This window comes from Tiliqua scincoides, chromosome 1, assembly GCF_035046505.1.
Source record: "Tiliqua scincoides isolate rTilSci1 chromosome 1, rTilSci1.hap2, whole genome shotgun sequence".
NCBI classification, from domain to species: Eukaryota; Metazoa; Chordata; class Lepidosauria; order Squamata; family Scincidae; genus Tiliqua; species Tiliqua scincoides.
Window position 1 is genome coordinate 8,724,448 of NC_089821.1, and position 20,180 is coordinate 8,744,627.

The window sequence follows — 20,180 nt, forward strand, 5'->3', positions numbered from 1 at the left end:
GGCACTGACTAAGGAGTACTTTTGGGCTAGCGTAATACTAATTGCTCAGAAAGAGCAGTTCACCTGTCTCTAAAATAATAACCAAGCCAAAATGCAATAACCTAAACATTTGTTGCGAGGGCAATCTGATGCCTGACTGACTGCTGCCCTTTCAGAGGTTAAAGTTCATAGACGATTCAGTGGCACCCACTCCCCACCCCTGCCAGTCAAATAACCCACCATTATGTTCAGTCAAGGTAAATAAGCACAACTGACAATGTGTTAATTGGCTGCCTCTGGTCAGCCATGTGTACCTCTGACCTTATAGAGGGTTTAAATCAATTAATACTTCAGGCAATAAAGACCTCTTGCTGATTAAGTTAGATAGAAATTATCTTTTCTAAAGAGATTACAGCTTTAAGGTGGTGAGACTTTAATTTAATATATGGTAATTCCTTCTGCCTACGTCCCCCGTATTAAGCTAACAGTGGTGAAGCTGCATTTGGTAATGTGGAATCTCTTATTGAACTTTCTCGGGCAAATAGAATTTTCAGAAAGCTTTGGCTGAAACAACTGATACATGCTCAATAACTTCAAAGTCCAGGAATCCACACTGCCATATTGCTTTGTTCAGAAAGATGCACAGCTTTGTAATGCAACTGATTCCGGCTGAACACTTCGTTTGTGGGAAGTGGATAGTACCACAGTCTATCCAAAAGTGGATAGTCTTTTCTCTCTATGAAATGATCAGAAAGGTATTACATTTGGAAAACGGATAAATTGCTTTTCATTGATGGACCACTACTGGCTTCTTTTTGTAAAGATGGGTAATGAATACAAAATTCTGTTCTCTTTAAAAATGTGTTTGATTCACAATATTGAATTAAATATTTTTTTCATATTTAAAAGCACATAATTATATTAATGGGTCATTTCAGTTGCAGCATTCTTGATTCTCCAAACCAGGTTTTGGAGGACATAATCAATGGACAACAAATTTTTTAAAAGGTCATGACCCCCCCCCATTAAGTTAGGGTCCAATCTTATCCAATTTTCCAGTGCCGGTGCAGTTGTGTCAGTGGGGTGTGCACTGCATCTTGTGGTGGAGGGGCAGTCATTGGAGCTTTCTTAAGGTATGGGAACATGTGTTCCCTTATCATGGGGCTGCATTGTGGCTACACCAGAGCTGGAAAGTTGGATAGGACTGGGCCCTTAGTAATTTCTTATATATTTTAAGGTGTTGAACATGAATACGACAATGCAAGATTGGCTATGGTTAGTGAAAGATCCACAACAGACAATTGCATAGACATGTACTGGTCAATGTCTGCATCTTTCCCACAACTTATGTACGCAATGCATTTAATCTCCTCCTAAACTAGAGTCAATCAACAGATTTCATTGTCATTTTTGTGTTCAGCACATCAAAACTAGTAAAGATCAGCTATTTTCATTTCAGAGACAAATTTTGCACTGTTCTAATCAGACAAACTATAGTTTGCACAAACCATAGTTTGACTCAGAACCAGGGACCAACAAGGTTTGGATTCATGGTTTACAAACAAATTGTGTGCTTGGCTATATGATGGATTGCACTAACAAAAAGTGGAGGGAGACAACTGGAGCATGTGAGGAGATGAGAAATGAGCATGATAGAGCATAGAAGTTTGCAATACATATTTGAGCTTCCAAACCATGGTTTGAGAGGATTGGGAAGATTACAACGGAACTAATGCAACAATATGCTTGTGTCTTACAAACAGAAAAATACTTTATGCAGTTAAGGGCACAATCCTAAGTCGCCCTTGGGCCGGCGCAAGTCCCTTGTCCGATCCAGGAGGGTTGCAAACGTGCTGCAAAGTTCGTTTGTGCCTCCTTGAGAGTTGGCTGGGCCGGGATGCAGGGATGCGCGCTGGGCTGCAGACACTGAATCCAGCCTCTGTGCTGACTCTGACAGGGAGCCTTGCGTTGGCTGACACAAGGCTCTGGCGTGGGCAGGGGGGAGGTGGAGAGGAGGTGTTCTGAGGTGGGGGACGGTGGTCCTGGGGGTAAGCAGGCAGGTGGGGAGTGGGAGGCGGGGCTGGGACCCAGCAGATATGCCAAATCCTAGCCCCTGTTTGTAAGCAGTGCAGAGAGCCTGCAAGTTGCTTTGCTCTCCTTGGACTTATGCCACCTCCAGAGGTGGCGCAAGTCCAAGGAAACCCATTGGGGCTGCAGTGGCTCACCCGGGGGTCAGGGGAAGAGTTTCCTCTTGCCTCTGGCTGAGCCACTTTGGGGCCCTATCTTGTGCTGGATACAGTGCAGTCCTCCTGGCCTGCTTGTTCCAGTGCAAGATAGGATTGTGCTACACATAACATAAGCTAAGGGCTGATGCAGCTGATGCATAAGCTAAGGGCTGAAGCAGCTGCTCCAAAAACCAAGTGCGCTGTATCCAGTGGAGGGGGTATGGATCAGGAGGCTGGGGAGGAGAAAGGAGAATTCCTTTACTCCTCTGTAAGCCAGCCACTGTAAGCCTCCCACTCCCTTACCCCTCCATAAACATCCCTTTCCCATGCCAGCTCTTTAGCTGGCTTAAGTCCAAGGAGGATAAAGGAACAGGGAGGCTGAAAAACAAGGGCACGGATCAGGTGCATGCCATCGCCATTGGATCCACCCCCTCCTAGAGCCTCCCCATGCCCTGTTGCTCCCCTTCCACATCTAGTTTCTCACTGCCCACCCCTCCCACTACTTTAGTTCTGGTGGGCAGGGTGGAAATTGACAACAGTCAGGGAGCACTGTGGCAGTGCTCCCAAAACAGCCGCTGACGGAGCACTCTGCGTACCGTTGGCAGCCATTTTGCAACAGCAGAAGTGTCTTCCACTGTCATAATGCGCTCTGGCCGGCAGCCCAAGCTTGACTAGGAGTGGGCTGTAAGAATAGTTCTGTGACTATTATGAAGAAATATTTGTTACTTTAATCGTCTTTAATGAAATTAAAACCAGAGGTCAACTTCACAGTTCAGCAGTAATTAATCTGTATTTAGTTTACAAATTTGTTGTCTGCTATTGAGATGAAAATCATTTTCTACACAAAAAGAAGACTAAGAAAGTCTTCACAACAAGCTGAGTGGGCTTGAAAGCAGACTCGGAGGGGGAATGCAATTAATTTCAGCCTGATTTTATTACGCACACACAAAAAATCCTTCCCACTTGAAAATGGTGAGCACTCACCATTTTCACGTGGAAAAAATTACAAAGCAAAAGGAATACCTGTCTGCAGGTTTAAAACGAAAAACCACTGAGTATTAAGACTCATCAGAAATGTTATAGCACTGGTTCTCACACATTTAGCACCGGGACCCAACCACAATGAAAATCTGTCAGGACCCACTGGAAGTGATGTCATGACCGGAAGTGACATTATCAAGCAGGAAAATTTTTAATAACCCTAGGTTGCAATCCTACCCACATTTACTATCATTGTTAAAAGAATATACAGAGTAATTTGTTAAAAGTACAGGACTGCAACATTTCCCCAGATGCAGTCATATACCATGATAGCATCAAGTCTAATTATATTAAAAAATAAAATATTGAAATGAATGGGGACCCACTTGAAACTGGCTCGCAACCCACCAAGTGGGTCCTGACCCACAGTTTGAGAAACACTGGTCTATATCATGCAGTAACATGCGCCCAGGGCAAAGGTTATTGATGGCGCCCCCCATGTGACGCCACCCCCCACAATCACAAAGTGCAAGGGAGCCTCATGTGACGCTAAGACCAGCAGGGGAAGTATTCTGAGACTTCCCCACTGTCTTAAACTGTACTTTCGGAAAACCGGAAGCATAGTTTCCGATCACGCGGGAGCCTCAGTAAGGCTTCCTGCGCAGTCCTAGCGTCACACGGGCTCAGCGCATTTGCCCTGTTCACCTTATGCTAAGTTCGCTGCTGATATGACACCTTTGGAGTGCAAATCCATGAAATATCAAGCTACACATTGCATGCAGACATGAATAACTAGATTTCTGTATCTTATAAGCAGCTTTGGGAGGATGAAACTGACAGTGGAGAAGTGGGTGGGGGGGTTTATTCCTCACACAACTAATCCTGGCTCCACACCCTCCCCCAAATAGCTTTTCCCACCAAAGGATTACAGATGGACTGCAGTTATATATGTTTGCATGTATTGTGTAGTTTGACCACTAACCGCCTCCACCCAAAAGCATCAAGAAGAAAATGCAGACTGTTGAAAGGTCTGCCCCCTCCACTGAAACTGAAACACTCACAATGACAGAGGTGGAAGTCTCCTGCAGATTGCAAGGTGGTAAAACTATTTCTGAACTGTACTATCTTATGATATAGGGGCTGCCTGTATCATGGTGACAGTCACATGTTTGCACTTTTTCCCCACTGGGGGAAAAATACAACCCCACACACACAGAATTTAAGAGAAGACTTTTTTTCTTTTCTATGAAGAGGGTTTAAGAAGAAGAAGGGGGGGGAAGCATTCAATCAAGTGAACAGCAAGTTCAAAAGTGAACATAAGAACATAAGAAGAGCCCTGCTGGATCAGACCCAGAACCCATCTGCTCCAGTTCCCTGTATCTCACAGTGGCACCAGGTGCCTCTGGGAACACTCACAAGACCACAAGACACTTACATCTCGCTGCCACCTCTTTGTATCTAATGGAATTAGTGGAACTACTAGTAGAAGTACTGTATTCAGAAACACTCTTACTATCTCAGCTGTATATGTAGTATATGTAGACAAGAGCCTCAATTGTGGCAAACACTGTTGGTATAGTAATTCACTCAAATCGGGCTGGAGTTGTAGATCTGGGCAGGATAGTTGGGTGACCAGGAGGGGGCTTACTCAAACTTCCACTCTGTTCATTGGGGGACTTTCTTTCACCCTTTGTTGCAAGGATAAAAGGCAAAGGGGTACAAAGGAACTTGGGCACTATCCTGAACTCTTTGGGGGAAGGGCAAGACAGAAATATAATAAACAATTGAATAAAATAAAAAGGGGGGATCATTTCAAGCAGACAAGTGGTCAGGTGAAACACTCAGTGGTTGCTTCTCTGATTCCCATCACCTTCTTCAGATCCTTTCCTTTAAATAATATAAAATAAAGTATCTACAAATGCTCTTTTGCATGTAATACATAGTTAGGCCCAGTTGTAATGAAGTAGCTCTTTTTTCAATCAAATCACAGAAACATTTCAAGATACTGCAACAGGACAGTAATGAGCTATCATCGTCCCACTCATGTCAAAATATAGACTATTAATCTTATGGCTCACATAATGATTTAACTTTAATCAGTACTGATCCAACTAAAACAGAACAGAGAAGCCATCTGAAGTTCTAAAACATAATTAGGACTTCTGCATGCATATATAATATTTCTAAAAGCTCTGAGTGCTAAATGAAACGAGACAAACATCAATTAAAATGTTTTTTTATTAAACAAATACATAAGCATGTCCAATTTTTAAACAGGGAAAGACTGGAAGGAGAAGGAAAAATTGCATTATTGGATGAGGAATTTAAGTGTCCCTGCAGAATGTCTACAGAATATACTAGACTAGTCAGATTTGACAGCATTTTAAGATAAATTCTGAAACTGATGAATGAAAGAAATGCAGTAACTTCTGGATTTTAATAGTTCATGATACAGTAACTGAAGAACATAATTTAAATCAGCGTGGATATAAATACTTTTTAACTAGCCAGGGGAATGCAAGAAGTTTAATGAGGAATCCCAACATATTAACTTAGGACAGGAGTTTAGTGGGGTGCCGTAGGGATTGATGCTAGGACTGATTGTGTTTAACATCTTCATTAATGCAATGGAAGATGGGATTAGTGGCATACTAATGAAATCCACAGAGCATGCTAAGATGCGGGGTTTTATTAACATAAATGAGAATAGAGAAATAAGACCAAGAGCCGTAGACAGGTTAGAAATCACAGCTGGAAACAGGAATATGTGATTTGATTTGGGAAAGTGCAAAATAAAAATCCTAGGGCCCAGATTCCATAAAATCTCTGAAATGTATTAAAAGAAAAGGAGAACATTTGGTTGAAAGAAAATGAAAATGACCTTTAGGTATGGTGATTACAGGCAGCCATTTAGACATCATACATTGGGTTCCCGATTTTATGTTTTAAGGCACCACAATAAAAAGCAGAGAGGTGATGGACACACTAGATAACTGCCTCTGGTTTTGGAAACCTCAGAACAAGAGTTATGATGGAGGAAATTTATAGTTGAAGAACAAGGCAGCCCCTGAAGGGACCTGACTGATAAGACAGGATTTTAAGAGAAAGCTAATGACAAAGAGATCCTGATACTGACCATATTTTGGAGATGCTCTCGCTGTAGAAGAGAAAGACATATTACTGAGACAGAGAGGGTAGCGGCTGCTTGAAGATGAGTCATCATTATTAGTTACTGAATACATGTTTGCCAACAGAGGAATACAGATTGTATGGGTCTTTGCCCCAAGGAATCGTCCATCACACCGAGTGTACATTCAGCAGACCTTGTGTGACTTCTATCAGGGTGACTGATTGCTTATTCTAAGATAGATGATGGCCTAAAAGTCACAGAGTATAAGGAATATAAATTGGGCATCATTTATTGGGCCGACTTCTACTGGTTCACAAATATGCAGGTTACCCAGATTTTGAAGATGAAGAAATTAAATACAGTTATCCTAAAGTTACTGAGAAATGCAGATAGTTGTATATGGTGATCTCTATTCATATGGTATATTCTTCAGTGTCGAGTTTCACTCAGGTAACAACCCCAACCATGTGCTAACTGGGATGTCTTTAATTATGACTTGTAGTTCACTTTTACCAAGCAGTAAGTACAATGATCTATTATAATGACTATTTTCATGTCACGCTCACACCTGGGATCAAAATGGAGCTTTGAATTCTGCATGCTATGCCATGCTACGTGCCACCTGGTATCCAAGGCAAGATCTTTTAGGTCGTACTGGATGTAGATAATATGAACTTCAATTTTAAAACCAGCTAGCAGTCCCTTGCTAACTGGTTAATTGGCACTTTTTCAAGTGGGTGCTCCTCTTTTATCTAGCAGGGGGAGAGTAACTGGCCCACCTTACCCCAGCAGTGTCTTTTCTCGTGGTGTCTGCTGGTGTTTTGCATCTTTCAGATTGTGAGCCCTTTTGGGACAGGGAGCCATTGGTTATTTGATTTTTTTCTGTAAACCGCTTTGTGAACTTTTTGTTGAAAAGTGGTATATAAATACTGTCAATTAATTGGGACATTTGGTGGGCCGCTGTGAGATACAGGAAGCTGGACTAGATGGGCCTATGGCCTGATCCAGTGGGGCTGTTCTTATGTTCTTAATTAATTAATTTTTTAAAAAAGGTTTCTTACCCTACATAAGAAAAATCTGAAAGGTTGCAAGAAATTTCATCAAAGAATAAAAAAAAAAATGGAAATTAGAAATGGAAAATAAAGAACTGGAAAAATGGAAACAGGGGTTCCATATCATAGCCAGTTTGGGGCCCAATCCTATCCAGCACTGGTGCAACCGTAATGCAGTCCCGAGTAAGGCAACAAATGTTCCCTTATGTTGATGAGGCCTCTGTGACTGCCTCCCACTACAGGATGCAGCACACGCCCCATTGGCACAGCAGAATTGGCACTGGAAAACTGGATCGGATTGGGCCCTTGGTTGCTTTTCATGACTGCAAATTCTTTGTCATTATCTTCACACTTAGCTCGTGTTCCGACAGCCATTTTTGATGCAACTGTGTTGATATTACCTTGTCAATGGTGTGCCACACAAGATTGGTATTTAGTATATGCACACAATCCGGAGTTCCATATCTAGAGATCTATTACTCAAGAATTCCAGTATGTTACAATGTAGCTGGAACATTAATAGTAAATTATTTTAATTATTTCCGTCTTTTCGATTACATTTTATTATCCTGAAGTAAGCATATAGCAGACTAAACACTTCATAGTACATGGTGCAAATACTGTTTAGGGATTTTATTTAGTACTGTCATACAAAGAATAGGACAGAAAACATACAATTATCCGCAGTTTAACATTAAAAAATATATTTAAAATTTTTTTAAAAATTAACTAAAAATTAAAATATATATAATTGAAAAATATTTCTCCTTTCCATAACGGAAAATGTTTTGCACACAGCAATATAAACACTACATCAGTGCTTCCCAAAATGTAGATTGGGACCCACTGGTGGGTTGCAACCTGATTTTTGGTGGAACTGAAGCAGCTGAGCAGAGCCTCCCATGAAAACACAGGTGATGGAAGGATCAGATAACTAATGGCCTCAAGCCCTGAGGTTTTTCAAAAATTAGAATTGCCCTACAAGGAGTAAGCAAATGCAAATATAGAGAGATATCTGTTGGAACATCTTTTTCTAGTTATTTTTATGTGTACATAAGTACAAATATTATTTCTATCTGGATTTTTTAAAATCTCACCTAACTGTATGACTCAAAGAATAAAAACTTACCCCTAAGAACATATCAGTTCCTTGCACCATATATTAAAACCTCTCAAGATCACTACAATAAAAACAGCCAAGGATAGCTGACCAAAATTTTCTAAACTCGGGTTCCCATTGACACTTCCATTCAAGGCTGTGACATTATGCTGAAAACTTGGCATTCAAGGAGACTGGAGATTGCAGTCATAAAATTTAATGAAGAATGAGTTAGATTTTTGCCATTCCTACCTGTCTTTACTCTGCCAACCCATCTCCCTAAATGAGTGTGATTATAAACAGAAGAGGGATGGCTAGGCAGCCAAAATATTCTGTAAGAAAGGTGAAAGCACTACATCACACCCCAGTAATTCACAGTGTATGAAACACATTAACAGTGTGACACTCTATTCTCATAGCAGGATGCTCTTTCCCAGCAGACACCTGACTCGATAATCAAACTCAAATGTGTGTCTTTCGTGAATGTCATTGGCTCTTCTAAAATGCTGGTTTTGGATAATAATGATGGGCAGCCACACGCAGTCGGGCAGCCCAATCCTAAACTGTGCTGGTTTAGCACTGCAGTTTAGGAGTAGGCTGGAGATCTCTTCTGGGTAAGGGGATACCCCTTACCCCAGCCATCCCATGAGGCTTTTCAGATCTGTGCCAGCTCTATAGGTGGCACAAATCCAGAAAGCCCAATGTAACAGCAGGTGGACTGGAAGGGGGGTTAGGATATAGCATGTGCCACTGCCACTGATTCCACCTCACTCCGGGCCCAATCCTCCCCTTATTTCATCCTCTTCCTACCCAGAAACATCTTCTCCCCATCTCCAAAATGTCTTCCCACCAACAGGTTTTGGATGTGGTGCTGCAGGGCCAGGCTTCCTGCTAGCCCCATTGGCTCCTGAGTAGATGCAAATAAGAACATAAGAACAGCCCCGCTGGATCAGGCCATAGACCCATCTAGTCCAGCTTCCTGTATCTCACAGTGGTCCACCAAATGCCCCAGGGAGCACACAAGACAACAAGAGTCCTGCATCCTGGTGCCCTCCCTTGCATCTGGCATTCTGACATAGCCCATTTCTAAAATGTGCCTTATGGTACATTTACAACACTGAGCCGGCACGGGGACAGCCATGCCAGTTCAAGCACACCTTAGGATTTCGTTTGATGAATAGCAGCTGTACAATCCGCATTTAGATTTACTATTAGGCATAACAGGTGCAATGCAGACATCTTTCTCAGAGAAAAAAAAACGTATTTTAGGTACAGAATAATAATAATAATAATAATAACTTTATTTCTACCCCGCCTTTCTCCCCGAAGGGACTCAAGGCGGCTTACAACATATTAAAAACAATTTAAAAACAAATAAAAACATATTAACACATACTAAAAACAGCAGTCAGAGTAAAAATAGGTAAAAAGAGCATAGAGCAGCAGCAAGTCATAAAAGAATCAGGCCTGTAAAAAAAAATATTAAAAGATGTTAAAAAAATGTTAAAAGGCCAAGAACTCAGAAGGCCTGTTTAAACAGAAGGGTCTTCAGGCCTTGCCGAAAGGTCTCAAGAGAGGGAGCCATTCTTAAGTCAAGGGGAAGGGAGTTCCATAGCGTTGGTGCCACTACTGAGAAGGCCCTATTTCTTGCAGCCGCCCCACGTACCTCCCTAGGCGGCGGCACTTGTAAAAAGGCCTTCTCTGATGACCTGAGAGGGCGAGCCGGATTGTACGGGAGCAGGCGATCTCTAAGATACCCTGGTCCAGAGCAGTATAGGGCTTTAAAGGTCTTTTAGAATGGTCTTTTAGAATGTAGAATGGTTCTACAGCTCCATAATATCCATTACAAACACAACTGAAAGTAGTGTATGCTATAAAGAGTAGCTGTGTTAGAGGTGTTAGAGATTACAGTCGTGCACCACTTAATGATAGGGATCGGGACAGCGATCCTGTGGTCAAGCAGCGCTTGATGCAATGCTAACCTTCAGTAGGGAAGTGGATGCTCTGCTCCCTTCCAGAGGGTTGTCTGAGCCTCCCAGAGGCAGTGCACCTCCATGGGCTGCCTGTGCAAGGCTCAGACCGAAGAAAATGGCGTCTCTCATGTGACTTTCAGTTTCAAGGGAACTCCCCTTGCTTTCAGAGAGTTGGGGTGTGCGCCCCCGATGACCACACGTGGTCGTCAATTATGTGATTCCGGCATAAGCCAGAACGTCGCAAACTGGCGCACATCTGTATTTGGTAATACTATGATGTCAATGGAACTTTGTAGATTCTCCCCAGCTGGCAACCTGATTGTCACCAATGGTGATTCTGTGAAACTTTTCTTCCTATGGAGAAATGTGCAGAGTAGAGCTATCCTGATTCCTCAGTCCTTACTCTATTTAGATATGTTTGATCATCATGGGAAACAGTCATGGCATTGTTAAGGGTGAATGGCATTAAGCCATGGGTTTGAAAGTGCAGATTCCGCACTCTCAGAGAGGAGGATTAGAAATAGAAGAATAAGGAAAGAGTGGACTAGAGCGAGTTTTTATATTGAAATGTAGCACCACTGAACTTCAACAAGCAAACTTCAGAAAGTCTTCACTTTTACACTGTAGAGCTGTAGCAGAACCACTTCTACTAATACTGAATCCAACCACATTTTGTTGGTTCTATGCATTACAACGCACGGGGTGATGACTTATTTCAAGCTTATTTCAAGGACCACAACAGGCTTTCATAGGGGAATGCAGGTGTCAAGTTGTTTAAGCAGGAAGTCTATGAACACACACACAGGTGGCCTTGTTGTTCTGTACCTGTCACTAACAATTAGCTGAAGAACAACCTACACAAGCTACAGAAAGACAGAACCTACTCCCCTTAGGATAATACACTTATGCAAAAACACACACACACACACACACACACACACACACACACACACACACACACACACAAAACAGTTCACTATGACAATAATCAGTTACTGCAGTATTGCACTTCAGGGCCTTCATTTGTAGCTTGCTCTGAGAGGAGAAGTTTACTTTATATATTTCAGGTGAGACACTGGCTGTACTAACCACCGGCATAGAGCTTTCAGACCAGATTTGCTGTAATTTGCAAAAAAACATTAGAACAGATTGGCACTGAAGTTTCTTGGAAGAGTCAAAAGTGGTTTGGTTGAGATTTGAAACAGATGGTGAAGATTCTTATATAGAGGTCCCCCATAACATGGTTGGCAACCTTCAGTCTCGAAAGACTCTGGTATAAGCCTACAGCACCCGGTATTCCCAGGCGGTCTCCCATCCAAATACTAACCAGGTCTGACCCTGCTTAGCTTCCGAGATCAGACGAGATCGGGCATGTACAGGGTAACAGCTACAGTATTTTTTTTTTTACTGATCTCTATGGTCTTCTTTATGGTCTTCACCTCTTGTGAAATCACTTCTGGCTCTGTTTCTAGGGCAACTGTCGGCAGTAACAAATTGTGTTCCCCCTTCCTCTGCTGGCAGTTACCCTAAAACAGGGCTCTCCATACCATGTTCTGCAGGCTGGATCCGGCGCACAGCCGAATCCATCCCCTGGGTGAGCAGAACACTCCATTCCACTGGGGAGCCTCTCTACCATGTCGCCAATCTCCCCCAAACTATGCACCGGCCAGCCGCTTTCATGATCAGTAGCCCCAGCAGGCTTTGCATCCAGATTCCTGGGCAGATGCGGGCTGGCCCACATGGAGATTGGGGGAGATTGGTGGCATAGTAAGGAAGCTCCTCGGCGGAATGGAGCATTCTGTTCATGCCAAGGAAGCATTTTCCCATAATGTAGTGGTCTCCAATTTGGAGACCAGTTTGGAGACCACTGGCCTAGAAAAAGTCACAGAACCTGGAAGAGTTTTTCAGTGATTTTTCAATGCTGTTTTCTAAACTCCCGCGGCACACCTGTGGACGTTTTGCAGCACACCAATGTGCCATGGCACACCAGTTGAAAAGTGTTGACATAGAGTGAGAGGGGACGACACACAGGCTGTCTCAAACAATGGTTTCTTGAAGTTTTCTTAAACGCCTGCACTAAGAAAGCCCATAAAACTAAGAGAACCATATCGAAAGATGCTATAGAATACTGGTTTTATTTATTTAAAAGGATGTTTGCCACTTTTGAACTCCTTTCAAGGTATTCTACTTTTGTAGCTGTTTCCAAAGAAAGAAATCATGGAAAAGAGTTGGGAAAACTTGAAATAAGTGGGGTCATTTTTTAAAAATAAAAACAGCCTTCTATTGCACCTTTGATATTCACCTGCTTGTTTGCTGGGAATTGTTCAATTCAATTCCTTGGTTACTGAACTGGGGACTATTTAGGCACTCTGTGCTTTAGGTTTTCTCCTTGATATTCCATACCCTTAATTTGGCAAGTCTTTAAATACAAAGTAAGGTTTTGCATTATTCCTCTATCTGGAATAATAATTTATAATTCCTATATAATAGTTTTACTGCTGGGACACATTGCTGTGCTGTGAATGGACTGCAGCTGTGCCATGGAAGTTAAGTGGGGTCATTTATTAATAGGGTCATTGGGGGATGTGCGTCCCACACCAGTAGCACTGCATGCATTGTCAATTGTCAAAAAACTGATGGTGTCATTTGACATTTTTAATGCCTTGGCAGTGTGCCGTGAGATGAGAAAGGTTGAAAATTGCTGATTTAAGACTTGGTATTAAACTATTGGGGTCAGTGCCCACTTTATGCTAAAGTGTCCCCCCCCCCCCAAATGTTGGAATCATTCTTACATTTGTGTACATGCAGCAATGTTATCATTTTTTCTATGTGTGTTATGGAAGTGGTCACAGATGGGTTTGTGCACTTCTTCAAAACCCTCCCTAATCTAATGCGGAAATTACCTTCAGTTGGTGTACCAATACAGCACCATAAAGCTGTTTCCTTTAGTGCTGTTTAGCTAGTGTTCTTCATCATGGGTTGATTGGCAGCTATAGCAGCTAAAGATAGCAGTGTATTCTGGCCAATCAATGCCAGTTGCCTACCTGTAGTGTCTTCTGTAGCACTTTCAGACAGGGAAGTTGTCTTATCCTTAAGTTAAAAAAAAAAAAAGGCCGACTCACTGCCACAATAAACTTGCTAATAAATATAAGTGGGTCATACCTAGTAACTGCTTGTACAGCCAGTAGTAAGTGTTATCTGGTGAAAGGGGACAAAGGGCCCAATACTATCCAATTTGCCAGTGCTGGTGCAGCTGTGCCAGTGGGGTATGCACTGCATCTTGTGGTGGGGCAGCAGTCCCAGTGGCCTCCTTAAGGTATGGGAACATTTGTTCCCTTACTATAGGGGCTGCACCGGGGCTGGAAAATTGGATAGGATTGAGCCCAGATATGGCTCTCATCAGAAAAGAAAATAAAAATCTAATGACGTAGAAAAAAGTATAGAAATATAGTTATGATTCAAAAGACTTATGAAAGTTAATTAATGGCAAATTGATGTGATTCTTTCATTATCCATTCATTCTGATTTCTCAAATGACCAACTAACTCTATTCAAACATAGCTTGTCTGGTGTCTTGATTTAACTGAAGCTTCAAGTTTCCATATAGGGAATTTTTAAATGGGCAAACGACTCATTAAACATGAAATATATTGCATAAAATATAGACTCATATATGTCAATTCTGGAATGGCTTGTCCAGGAAGCCGAGAGTTAATCTATATATCCAATATATTTTTTAAAAGGTGGAAATAAACCTGCTATGGGGGAACTGGCTTGATAAACCTTTGAAAGTCTTCAACACACTCGGTAATATGTTATTCACTAAAAAATATTCCCACAATCCTACAGCCTCCCATCATCCCTTGCCTCCAGATTCAACTGTCAACTTTGATGTGCCTTTTAAAGCACCCCTCCAAGCCTGAAAAACCATGACTGCAGACCACAGAAGAGAGCTCTTTGCTTTGAAACTATCGGATAAATCAGAAGATCATTTACCTGCTAGCATTATTTGGCGAAGCTCAAGCCGCACATCAACCAAGAGCATCTGAGGCTGAAGAACGTCAACAACAAATTGTCATTGGCATTACATTTATGAGCCTTCAAACAGCATCAGATCTTTTCCATGGGAAACCAGATCAGGTCAGACTGGAGCTGAATATTTCTTAACAAGCTAACCATCAAAAGAACTTACGTTTTGAATAAAAAGGCTATCATTTGTTGATTTGAATATCAAAGGGATGCACTGCAAACTTCCAGTCTAGAAAAACCTCCCTAAGCTACACCAGACAGGTGTTTAATAATCTATTATTAAGGCACTATTTTAGGTTACTCAGAATTATTAAAAAATAGCTGTAACTGTGAAGCTGCAAATGGGACTGCACAAAGAAATGAATGCTATTAACATACTATTAACAATTCAAAAGAATGAGTTGACATACCAATCAAACTTGTTAATTGACTGTCAATGGCCTGTCCCTGAATATACAACATGACTGCATTATATATTTCAAATGCTGACAGGAAGACAGTTTCATTTGCATTAACTTCATAAACTGATCAACAAGCAAACTGCCACATACATTTATAATGGGAAGCTGAATCATTTCAATATTCATGGAACTGTGTAATTGTAAATTAGGTACTGGCAAGCAATATAATACTGTATGTACTCTAAAATATCCTAAATTTCCCTGACCTAGTTCCTTTGTTATTCTAAAAGAGCACTGGGAAAAGTTGTGCTTCTCAGGAAATAATTATTACAACATTAATTTTTTGCCTTATGCAAAATTCGTTAGCTATCTCATTCGCAGCCAAGGTATAGAACTCTACCCTGGCATCACTAGGGTACAAAGAGAAATTTAAAGTACTATACATTTTTTTTTCCTTACCTTAGTTCTGTCTGTAAATGGCATTGGGAAAAAAAAAGGTAAGCTGAATGCAAAACATTCTGGCTTATGTATCAAACACACACTTGTGGCAAGCAGCCAAATATCAAACCAAGGGAAAGATAAGTATTTGCACAGATACGCTGAAATGCCATGTACCGCTCACTATTCCTTGCTTAACCAACATTTAAGGAACTCATCTTGGAAAATATTTCTTGACAATGAACAAACATCCAAAGCTTATCAACACAACTGTAGATGACAAGTGGTAAATACTGGTCTGTCTGTTGGCAACCTTCAGTCTCGAAAGACTCTGGTATCGCGCTCTGGATGATGGTTCTGGCACAGCGTCTAGTGTGGCTGAAAAGGCCAATCCGGGAGTGACAATCCCTTCCACACTGGGAGCAAGTGCAGTCTGTCCCTGGTCTGTCTCCCTGGCTATGGGCCTTCCTTCTTTGCCTCTTTGCCTCAGACTGTTGGCCAAGTGTCTCTTCCAACTGGGAAAGGCCATGCTGCACAGCCTGCCTCCAAGCGGGCCGCTCAGAGGCCAGGGTTTCCCACTTGTTGAGGTCCATCCCTAAGGCCTTCAGATCCCTCTTGCAGATGTCCTTGTATCGCAGCTGTGGTCTACCTGTAGGGCGCTTTCCTTGCACGAGTTCTCCATAGAGGAGATCCTTTGGGATCCGGCCATCATTCATTCTCACGACATGACCGAGCCAACGCAGGTGTCCCTGCAGCTCCGGTAAATACTGGTATCCACAAATCCAGCCGCACCAATACCTTCTTCTTCAAGTACAGTTGGGACAGCTCCCAGGTAGTAGCTACAAACTAACTGGGTCTTCATGTTCTCCTGACGAGTGCAGAGAACCCTGGGTGGCAATGCAATACAAGCATCCCCTGCTCATTGGACAGCTTAGGGACTGAAGCCATGGTGAAAAGTGGAAATGGCTGAGTATTTTTTTAGTTTACAAATGTTGCTTCCAATGCTTTTTTACCTAGCAAATTGCAAATGCCTTTTTTATTTTGCAAATTCCTGCTATCACACAAAGATTTCTGCAAATGGATTCTCATTAATGCCTTTGGGAATAGGAATAGGACCAGAGCTAAAGTTGGTGCGCACTCTCTCTCTCTCTCTCTCTCACACACACACACCCAAAAACAGTTTGAATCATAAGCAAATCAACATGGGGGAGGCAATTTTAGTCTTTAGAGAAGCAGAGAAAGGTTGAAATAGTGGAGCATGAGTTGAATGAATGACTTCTGGGTATAACTGAAGCGTGCTGAAACAGCAGCATGTTGAAAAAAGAACCGTCAGAAAGCAGGAGATGCCAGTATTCTGAGTTCGAGGAATGCCTAGCATTTATATGGCCATAGTTACTCATGCAGGAAGGAGAGGGGGATGAAAGTTATCTAGGAATGGACATCTAAAACCAGTGATACTCAAATGTACTACCGACAGAAATGTATTTAACAAAAAAAATGTATTTTCATTTCAGGTGTTATTATGCCTGCAGCATTATTTTATGCGTAACTTGTGAAGACACACTCCCATATCTAGTAGCCAAAAACCATTACATTACAATTTCTAACTGCTGGGCTCAGAATGACTGTACGTATCAAAAAAAATAACTTCTGGTGAAAACCAGAAGTGATGTTTTTAATGCCTTATAAGGCATAGGAAGGTCCAGGCCTCAACTGGGCTCAGAAAATCTTCTGGAGGCAGGGGAGCGGAGTGCGGTGGGCGCACACAAGGGTCCCGTGGACCTGATCCATGGTTAACTGAAACCGAGGATACAGGATCCAGATACAGAGGCTCCTTGTATGTAAGTATATATTTACATGCACATATTATTTGTCATTATCAGCAAAAATATGTATCTCTCTCTCTCTGCATGTGTGTGTGTGTATCTCTGTATGTGTGTTTTAATATGCATCAGTATTTGCAACTAGGAGACTTAGGGCCCAATCCTATCCAACTTTCCAGTGCCGGTGCAGCCGCGCCAATGGGGCAAGCACTGCATCCTTTGGTGGAGAGGAAGTCACGAAGTCCTCCTCATGGCATGGGAACATTTGTTCCCTTAACCACAGGGCAGCATTGCAGTTACACCAGCACAGGAAAGTTGGATAGGATTGGGCCCTTAGTGCCCAATCCTAACGGCTCTAGTGTTGGCAGTACACTCCAACTACTGGTATTAGTTGTTGCAAACGTGCCTTAATGCATATTTGCGGCACCTTTTGAGTAAGCAGTGCTGGCAGGGAGGCCTGCGCTGCCCAGCTATCACTGCAGAAGAATCTCTGGCCTCTGGCCCTAAGGTCAACACCAGGGAACACCAGGTTTTACTCAGGGAAGCCCCATTGCACAGGCTGGGGTTTTACTTGGGGAAAATGTCCCCTTCCCCCAGTGAAACCTCTAGAGGTTTCCCTAGCCCTGTTGGATACAGTGGCAGCCATTTCGCCGCCACTGCAGCCTGCAGCACTGGGAAACTTAGGTGGGCTGTTAGACATCACGAAAGATCACAAATTGTTTCCTGTTATAATTGATTTGATGGGTATTCAGTTTCATTGAATCCTGCAAGTGGTTAGCTCAATGTCTGAAGTTATGTCTGAGCACAGCAAACCTAAGTAGCTGAAACCAGACTTATAAGCTATGAAAAATTAGCCCAGCAGTGTGAAAAACATTTAAGAAAAATTAGGCTATAATGACCTTTCCTTGGGGCTATTTATACTATGCACTAGATGTATCCCACAATTTTTTAAAAAAATATGTACATAATCTGTTGCAAGGACAAATTGAGAAATCTGAGAATCAGCAATATGAATATGAGGGGGGAAAAGCAAAACAAAACTCCAAACCAACCAGGAGCACTGAAAAGTGTTTTGTGAAATGTTGAGCAACAGTGAGCATAAAATTTAGGAAATTGCAAATGTTCTTTTAAATTCCAGTATGCCCTGGATGGAACAAGAGATGTCTTAACACTAAAATAAAATGTTAATGTTTAAAATCTTAAGTCTTATTACTTTCAACCCACCAATCTAAGAAGCAATTTCCAGGCTTTAATGTAACTGCAAGTTCAATCTAATTCTGGACAGTGGCACAGCTGAACTAATACCACTCTGCTATCTGTAATAGAAATATAATACCAACAGAGAGAAATAATCACTTCTATTGTTCTACCAATTAATATGTAAAGTGAAAAGCACTGACAAAAATTATAAATCCTTTGCAAAATCTGAACAGAGTAAATCACTGGGATGATGATAATACCGAATCATCTTGAAATGCTATTATGGGAGGATTACACATAGTCCAAATTAGAGATATTAGCTTTGATAGCTTCCTCAAAGGATATAATGTCACATGATGGCTACTGGGCACTTTTTCAGAGCTACACTGAGGTTCCAGCCCTCATCCGTGTGTAAAATGTACACATTTTCATCTGCCTGGTTCAGATGAAAAACCATGTTTCGGGAGTTACTTAACAGCAAAATGTATGCATGTGCTCTATGCATGTGATGAAATCCTACACATGTTCTTTCAATATACTATAGATATATATAAATACACTGCTTTGGGCATACTTCAGTATGTCTATAGCAGTGGTTCTCACTCTTTTAGTACCAGGACCCACTTTTTAGAATGATAATCTGTCAGGACCCACCAGAAGTGATGTCATGACTAGAAATGACGTCATCAAGCAGAAAATTTTTTAACAATCCTAGGCTGCGATCCTACCTACACTTACCCAGGAGTAAGTCCCATTTACTATCATTGTTAAAAGAATATATGTAGTAGCCTGATAAAAGTACAGATCTGTGAGATTCCCCCAAATTTAGTCACATAACATGGTAGCATCAAGTCAATTACATTAAAAATAAATATTGAAATGAATGGGGACCCACCTGAAATTGGCTCTTGACCCACCTAGTGGGTCCCGACCCACACTTTGAGAAACACTGGTCAACAGATATACACTTCTTTGGGTATCAGAAAAGCGGTATAAAAAAATTCTTTAAATAAATAAATAAATACTTGCAACTCACAGACTTGCTCATTGATGGCGTTTCCCAAATGGCTAGGGCAGTGATTCTCAAAACTTTTTAGCATAAGGAACCCCCCCCCCCAAAAAAAAATCACTTTATTAGGTGCTCAAGCCTCTATGGCTATAATGGGCAGGAGGTCTGGTCTAGAGGGTGGAGCCTCCGTCTGCCTGAAGATAACATCCACAAGGTCGCCAGTTCGAGGCCACCGGCACCGTGCGACCTTGGAGCAGCTGACAAGCTGAAGCCAAGCCATTCCATCTGCTCTGAGCGTGGGAGGATGGAGGCCAGAATGTGAAGCCAGATCAGAATTGAAACACCTTGAATGTAGTAGTCCTTGAAAGAAAGAACCTTCTTTGAAATTGTAAAAATCCCTATTTAATAAGGATTTAATAAAGCCTGCCTATGTAAACCGCCTTGAATAAAGTCTTGAATAAAGACCAAGAAAGGCGGTATATAAATACCTGTTATTATTATTATTATTATGGTGATTGTGCAGCAGTGCTCCCCCCCCCAAGTTGCAGGTCGTTTAACCCTTAATGCACATAGCCTAATCTTCCTTGTCAGTTTCACGAACCACCAAAAATTGGGTCATGACTCACTGGCGGGTCACAGACCCACAGTTTGAGAAGCATCGAGTTTGGGCACTTCAACCCATAGGCCTGAATACTAGCTTCTATTAGTGGTCATCTGCTCATAGAATGGGGCTTTCCCATTGTCCCTTTAACTCTACATACCCCAAAGTTTCCCCTGTGGACTAGGGAATCCTTTTAATGAGATGGAACATAGTGTGGGGGATTGGAGTGAGATGGAGGAA

General features: G+C 41.9%; 1 protein-coding gene and 1 pseudogene across 1 annotated transcript in view; both read right to left on the reverse strand.

The window, feature by feature from the left end:
* The window catches only part of DPH6 (diphthamine biosynthesis 6), a 275,217-nt gene that overhangs the window by 78,665 nt on the left and 176,372 nt on the right, over positions 1–20,180 (reverse strand). The window lies entirely within an intron of this gene.
* LOC136638068 (5S ribosomal RNA) lies at positions 11,718–11,834 on the reverse strand (annotated as a pseudogene).